Below are 9,181 nucleotides of genomic sequence, written 5' to 3' on the forward strand. Positions count from 1 at the left end.
ACAGCCATTGGAAGCTCGGTGCATGTACATAGAAAAAGAACACAATTCAACAATTGATGGATGGTGGCATTATATGATGCCTGAATAGGAAAGAGGATTTGATCAAACCTATTGGTATTCTTGATCAATTCTTGATCCAAAAAGACACACAACGGTTATGGGGTTAATTCCAAATCTGCTTGCATTGCTTGGTAGTGTATTAGCATGGTATGAGACAACATAAATAATACAATGTAAGTAAAAAAATAAATAAACAGTATTGTCCTAAATTGAGACATGAATAAAACATTTTTTTATCACATCAATAACATCAAAATCTTTCAGAATGTACCTGTTTTCAGTATAGAATGACATGTATACAGATTATATTACAACTTTTTGTGTTTTGTCTTAGTGATTGCTCTTTAGTAAATAGGAAACTCAACAGTGTGTTAGTCCGAGAAACATTAACTAGATGGTTGTTTTATGTTTGTGAAACCTTGAAATGTACACAATGACAAGTGATTTTGTAACAACAAATTTTTATGGCAAATTGTATCAAATATATATCATTGTATGTTTGAATTAGCACTCATATAAACTATTTTCATCACTGCCTTGTAAACACATTCTTGTAAATTGGAGCTACTGTACGTGATTATATGGGGCTGTTGTACAGATTTGAGCACTTGACAAGACGTTGACATTTCTGGGTATGTCTCACCTGTAACATAATGATAATAAAGATTATTATAACAATAATGCTATATTATTTTTTATAATAATACAAATCTGTCAATCAACCAAATGTATTTCTTAAAACCCCTTTTTGCATCAGCAGTTGTCAAAGTGTTTTACAGATACCCAGTCTAAAAATCTAAGACCCGCCGAAGCACAGCATCTAGGAAACACGCCCTAGAAGTCATAAACCTAGGATTAAAATTAGAGAGGAACCATGCTCCAAGGGCTGTGCTGAGTGGACATTTAAGAGTACATGTGCCTCTTACTGTTATTCAAGATGTTCCAACATTGGTAGATTACCCTCATATAATAACCAGGGTGGCTGTAGAGTGGGCAAAAGTTCAACACTCAGGGGTCAATGTCATGTCTTTTGTCTTTTTCATAGCCTGAGAGAGAAAGAGAGAGAGAGATAATCTATTACATAAAGTTATCACCGATGCACACTATGTAACACATTATATTAATAATTCCCTCAAAATTTGATGTCATTGTCTTTCATAACTGTTGCAATACAAAACATTGAAATGTTGTCAAATATTTATGACTTTGTTATACATTGAGTGAAATGTTATACATTGAGAGAGAGAGTAATATTACACAATTAAATTATAGATCATCACTCACACACACACAGACATGGCTTCATAGTTGTTCATAGTTTATTATCATAGTTTCTAATTATCGATTCTAATCATAGTTTGAACATAGTTGGCCATAGATTCTAATCATACTTTCTAATCATACTTTCTAGTCTGAGAGGTTTGATATAATAAGAGGGTCAAATAGAACCTAAGAGGGCAGAAGCTATTGTTTACAAACAGTATGAATAAAAACAATGGCTACTGCTCAATGGATAAATAGCCTTCATTAAAAAAAAACATACATGTCAATGAAAACAATTAACACATATACTTCTTAAATAATATATATATACACACAAACATCACATTGAATATTCAACTCACTTTTAAAAAGATCCATGAGAAAGGAAGGATTCCCAGATTATCTTTTAGCTGTTCTGTCTTCATGCTGTTCTGGGCTGATGGCTGTTGGAGAGGGGAGGGGCAGTTGAGTGAGCTGGGGCCTTTTATGGCCCTGCCTCTGGGAGCCTGTCAGCTTGTGACATGAGAGAGTGAAAGAGGGCCTACCTGTAAGCTATTTTGTGCTACAGACATACTTGTTTTGGACCATTCAGGGATCTACTATCAAACAGTCATGAAATCATAAAACAAATGAATGTCTACACTAAAGAATGTGAATTTGGTCATAAAAATACTTTTTGACAAGTTATATGCATGAAAATAAAGATGCTTAAAACATGGGACTTTTTAGAGAGATTTTTGGACACTATAGGGGCCTCCTAGGCCTGTCTATACATTTGCTCCATTTTTGGGTCCCATTTTGCCAAGATATTGGGGAATCACGTGAGGGGAATATTGACCAACTGAGCATCTCCGTGTACATCTCAATTAACACAATAGGCGTTTTGTTACATTTCAGTCTTCTGTGATGTATTTAAAGTGGCATATTGGGTTGCAAACTCAAAAATGAATACATTTAAACTATTTCTGACATGTTACTGGTGTCTTTAAAAAAAAGTCCATTAACGATGAGGTGTACACTTTTGTTTCACAGTAGATTTGTTTAAGACTAACAAGAAACACTCTGTGTGTCCCCTGATTTAGCCCAGTGCATTAAAATGTTATTAAAGGGGGTAAAATGGATCTGTTTAAATCATAAGTAAAGGGCCCATCTTAAAGAGTACAATTACCCTTTCAAAAAGAGGATGGCATGATTGATTGAGACAGCCACCCCAGGAGACCTCACGAGAACACATAAAAACTGTTTTCAAACATTTGTGATGTGGTCTCCTGATGTGTAAGGGTTGTAAACACTTGTTAACCCTTCATAGGGATATGCTGAGAAGTCTTTTGGAAGGTCAGAGGTTAGACAGGTTTAAAAAACATTGGTTCCTACACAAATACAGAGACACACACAACCACACGTGGGATATACAGATGGCCTGACATCCTCGGGGGGAAAAACAACTGTTATGTACATGTAGACCCCCATGCTGTGTAAGGGCACACCTGTTGAATTGATGAGAAAAAACATTTGTTCTAACAAACAAAACAACACACACACATCTTTCTCTTATGTTGAGAGAAACCGCTCGTGGGAGACAGACAGAGAGATTTCCTTCATTGAAGGTAAGATACATTTTATTTTTTAAATATAATATTTTCTCCTAAAATGTTAATACCGAAATGCCTACTGTACAGACCTTTAAACAGATTACTATTGTGAAAAAGTGCACTATGCAATATTATACTATACCTCTGTTTTTTTTACTCAAATGTATATAAAACATACATATATTATGAAACAATACTACATTTAAAACCCCTTAAATGTTTACATGTGTAATATATATATATATATTTTCTTTTAACTGTATTCATATAAAATCTGATTTTTGATTATTTTCAGGATTCTCTCTATGTATGTAAACCCACTAACCTGACAATATGTTCCTTTATTGAAGGTAAGACACATTTTATTTTTAAATATAATATTTTCTTCTAAAATTTTAATACCAAAATGCAGACCGTACAGACCGTTAAACATATTACTATTGTGAAAAAGTGCACTATGCAATATTATACTATACCTCTGTTTTTTTTAAACTCAAATGCATATAAAACGTACATATTATTATCAAAAATATAACATTTAATACCCCTTAAATGTTTACATGTATAATATATACATATATATAGATATTTTAAACTGTATTCATATAAAATAAGGTTTTTGATTATTTTTAGGATTCTCTCTGTGTGTTTAAACCCACAGACCTGACAATATTAAGAATGTGTTTTTACTAAACATTTATATAAATCATACATATTATTTCCCAATACTACACTTTAATATCCATGAAATGTTTCCAGGTATAATTATTCTTTAATTTCTTTCATGTATTTGTCTGAGACAATAATGTTCTCAGCAAGTTTCTCTGCTTGTAACCTAACTTCCTGCCACATGACCACATGTTCACATCCCGAGGGACGGTGACAGAGGTCATGAGCTCATCGGATGCCACAGCACCCCCACTGTTTTCAGACAGTTGTTTCAAAGACCTTCCATACGCACACGCACCCAACCTTTGAGGGGCAGAGATAGCCTGATATTTCATTCAATGTGGGCACACCTGTTGGGGCGGCAGCGTAGCCTAGTGGTTAGAGTGTCGGATTAGTAACTGAAAGGTTGCAAGTTCAAATCCCCGAACTGACATCTGTTGTTCTGCCCCTGAACAAGGCATTTAACCCGCTGTCATTGAAAATAAGAATTTGTTCATATTGCCTAGTTAAATAAATAAAAATGTAAATTACTTTTTTAAAATCTTTAGTACATATGCGTTACACGTTATTATTGAACAATACTACATATACATGTTTATATGTAATTATTCTTCAATTCCTTTCTTAGAGATAAAGGAAGGATCTATTGTAAACCAACACCCCCATCCGTCTCTAAATCCCCATCATCAAGATGTGCCCGGTTCAGACACTGTCTCTTTCCCGCTTGATCTCCAGTACCTTCCAGGTTTCGTATGTTTTCTTTTCCATGATAGATCAACCTTCTTGCCTTTATGCCCAAGTTATGTCTTGAGGACAGAAGGGCCCATCGCCGTAAATGTTCACGATGTTGGAAAGGATTTTCCACTTGTTTTATCATCACTTTTTAAATAATCTCCCCACCTAAAGCTAGACAGGCACAAAATAGTTGACCTCTGTGGATGCTTTTGAAAATACATACGAACTAACTGAATTGGTTGCATTTGAACTATTGAATTCAGCACAACCTAAAATTGTCACTTTGAACTATATGCCACTGAAGAGATTCTTATGGCTTTCAAATGATCTTGCCCGCAGACTTCCTCTTCCAATGCGTACCCAGGCAGGGATGTTCCACTCAGGGCCTGTTCGATCTGACATAGAGCAAGTCTTATCTTAAGCCATTCTCTCATCTGCAACGCAGGAGAAACACGCTCTGGTTTTGGTTGAAAACGGCGTCGTTTATGTGTTTATGAAAATCTTCACCGTTGAATCGTCCGGTTGGAAAATGTACCCCATATGTTCGTCACTCATATCCAGCAAACCATTAAAACAATCAGGAGCATCACAAAGAATGGCTTCAATTGTTTTGTCATTGTGTTCATGACACGAAGGACACAATACCCCGATAATTGTTCTAGGAGCCATGTTTTATGTAGTTTATCTCTCTTGAGGTTTCTTGTTGCTCGTAGTGTTCACAGCTCTTACTTATACTCAGGCAAACCTACCCCGGAAATTACAGTTTCATATACACGCTCCCCAAACAGTAGATCAAAAAGTTCACTACAAAATTTCCCAACTCTTTCAAATGTTCAAACACATTCCACAGTTCAACAAGGTCACTACACATCAATCACCAGGACAGCTTTATTGCAAACACATGCTTTACCCATAACAACTGCACTATCCGTTTACATAAGCACTCACTCGATAGCGTGAGACTTCCGTCGCCGACAGAGATGGCCGCCTCGCTTCGCGTTCTTAGGTGACTATGCAGTATTTTGTTTTTTTACGTGTTATTTCTTACATTGGTACCCCAGGTAATCTTAGGTTTTATTACATACAGTCGGGAGGAACTATTGGATATAAGAGCAACGTCAACTCACCATCATTACGACCAGGAATACGACTTTCCCGAAGCGGATCCTCTGTTTTGCCCATCACCCATGCCAATGGATCGGATCCCAGCCGGCGAACCAAAACAACGATGCCGTAAAAGGGGCAGACAAAGCTGTCTTCTGGTCAGGATCCGGGCACATCGCGCACCGCTCCCGAGCATACTACTCGCCAATGTCCAGTCTCTTGACAACAAGGTAGATGAAATCCGAGCAAGGGTAGCATTCCAGAGAGACATAAGAGACTGTAACGTTCTTTGCTTCACGGAAACATGGCTCACTCGAGACACGCTATCGGAGTCGGTACAGCCAGGTGGTTTCTTCACGCATCGCGCCGACAGAAACAAGCATCTTTCTGGTAAGAAGAGGGGCGGGGGGGGTATGCTTTATGATTAACGAGACGTGGTGTGATCATAACAACATACAGGAACGGAAGTCCTTTTGTTCACCTGACTTAGAATTCCTCGCAATCAAATGTCGACCGCATTATCTACCAAGAGAATTCTCTTCGATTATAATCACAGCCGCATATATTCCCCCCCAAGCAGACACATTGATGGCCCTGAACAAACTTCATTTGACTCTATGTAAACTGGAAACCACATATCCTGAGGCTGCATTCATTGTAGCTGGGGATTTTAACAAGGCTAATCTGAAAACAAGACACCCTAAATTCTATCAGCATATCGATTATGCTACCAGGGCTGGTAAAACCCTGGATCATTGTTATTCTAACTTCCGCGACGCATATAAGGCCCTCCTTTCGGAAAAGCTGACCACGACTCCATTTTGCTGCTCCCTGCCTATAGACAGAGACTAAAACAGGAAGCTCCCGTGCTCAGGTCTGTTCAACGCTGGTCCGACCAATCTGATTCCACGTTTCAAGATTGCTTCGATCACGTGGACTGGGATATGTTCCGCATTGCGTCAAACAACAACATTGACGAATACGCTGATTCGGTGAGCGAGTTTATTAGCAAGTGCATCGGCGATGTCGTACCCACAGCAACTATTAAAACATTGCCAAACCAGAAACCGTGGATTGATGGCAGCATTCGCGCAAAACTGAAAGCGCGAACCACTGCTTTTAATCAGGGCAAGGTGACCGGAAACATGACCGAATACAAACAGTGTAGCTATTCCCTCCGCAAGGCAATCAAACAAGCTAAGCGTCAGTATAGAGACAAAGTAGAGTCGCAATTCAATGGCTCAGACACAAGAGGTATCTGACAGGGTCTACAGTCAATCACGGATTACAAAAAGAAAACCAGCCCCGTCGCGGACCAGGATGTCTTGCTCCCAGACAGACTAAACAACTTCTTTGCTCGCTTTGAGGACAATACAGTGCCACTGACACGGCACGCTACCAAAACCTGCGGACTCTCCTTCACTGCAGCCGACGTGAGTAAAACATTTAAACGTGTTAACCCTCGCAAGGCTGCAGGCCCAGACGGCATCCTCAGCCGCGTCCTCTGAGCATGCGCAGACCAGCTGGCTGGTGTGTTTACGGACATATTCAATCAATCCTTATCCCAGTCTGCTGTTCCCACATGCTTCAAGAGGGCCACCATTGTTCCTGTTCCCAAGAAAGCTAAGGCACTCATGAAGTGCTTTGAGAGACTAGTCAAGGACCATATCACCTCCACCCTACCTGACACCCTAGACCCACTCCAATTTGCTTACCGCCCCAATAGGTCCACAGACAACGCAATCGCAACCACACTGCACACTGCCCTAACCCATCTGGACAAGAGTAATACCTATGTGAGAATGCTGTTCATCGACTACAGCTCAGCATTTAACACCATAGTACCCTCCAAACTTGTCATCAAGCTTGAGACCCTGGGTCTCGACCCGCCCTGTGCAACTGGGTACTGGACTTCCTGACGGGCCGCCCCCAGGTGGTGAGGGTAGGTAACAACATCTCCACCCCGCTGATCCTCAACACTGGGGCCCCACAAGGGTGCGTTCTGAGCCCTCTCCTGTACTCCCTGTTCACCCACGACTGCGTGGCCATGCACGCCTCCAACTCAATCATCAAGTTTGCAGACGACACTACAGTGGTAGGCTTGATTACCAACAACGACGAGACGGCCTACAGGGAGGAAGTGGGGGCCCTCGGAGTGTGGTGTCAGGAAAATAACCTTACACTCAACGTCAACAAAACAAAGGAGATGGTCGTGGACTTCAGGAAACAGCAGAGGGAGCACCCCCCTATCCACATCGACGGGACAGTAGTGGAGAGGGTAGTAAGTTTTAAGTACCTTGGCGTACACATCACGGACAAACTGAATTGGTCCACCCACACAGACAGCGTGGTGAAGAAGGCGCAGCAGCGCCTCTTCAACCTCAGGAGGCTGAAGAAATTCGGCTTGTCACCAAAAGCACTCACAAACTTTTACAGATGCACAATCGAGAACATCCTGTCGGGCTGTATCACCGCCTGGTACGGCAACTGCTCAGCCCACAACCGTAAGGCTCTCCAGAGGGTAGTGAGGTCTGCACAACGCATCACCGGGGGCAAACTACCTGCCCTCCAGGACACCTACACCACCCAATGTCACAGTCATCATGGGAAAATCAAAAGAAATCATCCAAGACCTCAGAAAAAAAATTGTAGACCTCCACAAGTCTGGTTCATCCTTGGGAGCAATTTCCAAATGCCTGAAGGTACCACATTCATCTGTACAACCAATAGTACGCAAGTATAAACACCATGGGACCAGGCAGCTGTCATACCGCTCAGGAAGGAGACGTGTTATGTCTCCTAGAGATTAACGTACCTTGGTGCGAAAAGTGCAAATCAATCCCAGAACACCAGGGAAGGACCTTGTGAAGATACTGGAGGAAACAGGTACAAAAGTATCTATAGCCACAGTAAAACAAGTCCTATATCAACATAACCTGAAAGGCCGCTCAGCAAAGAAGAAGCCACTGCTCCAAAACCGGCATAAAAAAGCCAGACTACGGTTTGCAACTGCACATGGGGACAAAGATCGTACTTTTTGGAGAAATGTCCTCTGGTCTGATGAAACAAAAATAGAACTGCTTGGCCATAATGACCATCATTATGTTTGGGAATGTGATGAAATAAATAAAAGCTGAAATAAATCATTCTCTCTACTATTATTCTGACATTTCACATTCTTAAAATAAAGTGGTGATCCTAACTGACCTAAAACAGGGAATTTTTACTTGGATTAAATGTCAGGAATTGTGAAAAACTGAGTTTAAATGTATTTGGCTAAGGTGTATGTAAACTTCAACTGTATATATATAGATATATAACCAACCTCTGGCCTGTATTTGAAGTGGAAGGATGGTGGATGGTAACTTGCCTAGGCCTCTCCTGACGAGCCAGATCAAGGGCCCCTGGTGGTGGTGTTATGTAACAGCAGTATCAGGGGACCTGGTATCCATAACGTGTCCACAGTAGGACTGTTTCCTATTAACATTTATGTTAATGTGGTAGATGATTTGCAGCTTGCCAACGCTCGAGGCACGATGAGTAACTAAGTGTACAACAAAATAAACACCAACCCCCCAATCAGTCAAATACAAAGTGATCATTTAGTTAGCCACAGTATCACACACATAAAATAACCTTAACACTACTGAGCCAATCAGACCCAAGCTGTACTGTACTGGCCAGGTTACACATCCACCATAGCTGCTTGAACCATGTTGAAAAGGACAATGTGAACAGAAAATAAAGCCAGCACAGGG

At 40.5% G+C, this 9,181-nt stretch overlaps 1 long non-coding RNA gene across 2 annotated transcripts; it reads right to left on the bottom strand.

Moving 5' to 3' along the window:
* Window positions 1–327: 327 nt before the first annotated feature.
* On the bottom strand, window positions 328–2,496 carry LOC139575211 (uncharacterized). Of its 2 annotated transcripts, none has more exons than XR_011674915.1 (3): window positions 1,686–2,496; window positions 987–1,106; window positions 328–703 (listed from the first exon to the last, which is right to left on the bottom strand). It is a non-coding gene; the product is annotated as an uncharacterized lncRNA (long non-coding RNA). The 2 variants fall into 2 exon arrangements; XR_011674916.1 differs by having other exon boundaries at window positions 1,021–1,106; window positions 1,686–2,489.
* Window positions 2,497–9,181: the final 6,685 nt, after the last annotated feature.

This window comes from Salvelinus alpinus, chromosome 5 (assembly GCF_045679555.1).
Source record: "Salvelinus alpinus chromosome 5, SLU_Salpinus.1, whole genome shotgun sequence".
NCBI classification, from domain to species: domain Eukaryota; kingdom Metazoa; phylum Chordata; class Actinopteri; order Salmoniformes; family Salmonidae; genus Salvelinus; species Salvelinus alpinus.